Consider the following 1883-nt stretch of genomic DNA (forward strand, 5'->3'; position numbering starts at 1 on the left):
ACGGTTCAGCGATCTCTGCACTAGTGGAAGAACTCCAACGTGATACGGGAGACATTGCTCTAAACCGAACGGCATCTCTGCGCGTTTACTTGACGCACCCCCAACTTGGTCAACTGTTGGACTTTTCGTAATCACGGCGGGACACATTGAACGAGCTCTAACGGATCTCTGCACGCATGGAACATGGTGGCGGGAATCATTGCTAGAACCGAACGGCGCCTCTGCGCGATGTACAAAGCCCAACAGGAACCTCGTATCGGCTGCCGAGCCGGAGCTTGAACAACTTGGACTTTCACCTCTAATTTATATCAACTCACCACTCCCCGAGGGATCCGCAGAATTGCTTCTGGGTCCCGTATCGTTATTTGCGATTCGTGTTTGCATTACACTACATTGAACTATTCCAACTTGTTTATCCGCATGGCGAACATTTGCTGCATAGAACATTTAAGTTCCACTTCGCTCTCCCCTACGTGGGTCTGAGCTTCGCTCTCAGGGAAAAAATATGCCACATTTGGTAGGGAGACCCGGTTTCATCACGCTTTGTGCCCTGCACCATATATACCCTCATAAATTTATTCATTGGATTAGATCCAAGGAACACCAGATCATGCACCACTACCCATAATAGCTCATCGAGCTTAGCGTGAATCCTTCGGGTTTCCCTAAGAAGTTCGATTGGTCTTGCAGAGTTTAAAGACAACGAAGCTTAGTTTCAAGCAATGGTTAATATACGCGTATTCAAAACCCTTAGCTGTTACAACTTTTTTACTAGAAACCATCACGACGAAGTCTTTGGGTCCGTAGACCCGTGATGTACTGCTCCAGGGAACGTTTTTATAGGGTGGAAGCTCAAAATCATAGGTTAAAATCATCGGCAGAGCCCACCAGACACCACTTTTGCTTCATTAGTTCGGACTATAGGCATACGACGATTTTTATCGCGGAGGGACGTATGACCCAAACGGGGGCTTAATGACCCACTGCCACTGCAAACCATGCTCCTACGACTAAATAGAGGTAAAAACTACGATTTGGTGCAATCTTCATGTTTGACCTCGTAGCAAGGTACCCTCCCTATAGTAGGCAATGAGCAAATGATCATAATCCCAGGAGGGCAAAAATGGGAACCCGAAAGGAAAGCGCTGTTGGCGCGCCTAAGCTACTGGCCCGTAGAGTAAAATGGTACCCCCAACAAAGTTGTCGATTGACATTCTGATTGCACTTTTATCATCTAGGGTGCGTTCCTTACACGTTTTGAGGGGTTTTAGCGAAAAACATGTTTTGAGCCACACGAGCTCTCCGGCCCGCTCGGTGCACATTTTGAAAAAGCTAGGAGCTGCCCCTAGGTTCGGGGTGTCACAAAATATTGAAAAGTGGTCAAAAACCGCTATCCAGAATCGGATGTAGAATCATTAGACGAACTTAAAATTGTTCTACGACCAATGTCTGCGACGTTTAGTATTCAAGATATGGCCCGCCCTAGGTCTGACCTGGCATTTTCGTGAAAATTTAAAGCATGGCCATAGGGACGGGTAAAATAGCTATTTTGAAGCAAAACCACCTCACTTTAAATGGCCATAACTTTTGAAAAACAAGAGCTAGGGTGCGTTCTCGACACGTTTTGAGGTGTTTTAGCGAAAAACATGTTTTGAGCCACACGAGCTCTCCGGCCCGTTCGGTGCACATTTTTGAAAAAGCTAGGAGCTGCCCCTAGGTTCGGGGTGTCACAAAATATTGAAAAGTGGTCAAAAACCGCTATCCAGAATCGGATGTAGAATCATTAGACGAACTTAAAATTGTTCTACGACCAATGTCTGCGACGTTTAGTATTCAAGATATGGCCCGCCCTAGGTCTGACCTGGCATTTTCGTGAAAATTTA

This window comes from Anopheles arabiensis (genome assembly GCF_016920715.1).
Source record: "Anopheles arabiensis isolate DONGOLA chromosome X unlocalized genomic scaffold, AaraD3 X_pericentromeric_contig0003, whole genome shotgun sequence".
Taxonomy (NCBI): domain Eukaryota; kingdom Metazoa; phylum Arthropoda; class Insecta; order Diptera; family Culicidae; genus Anopheles; species Anopheles arabiensis.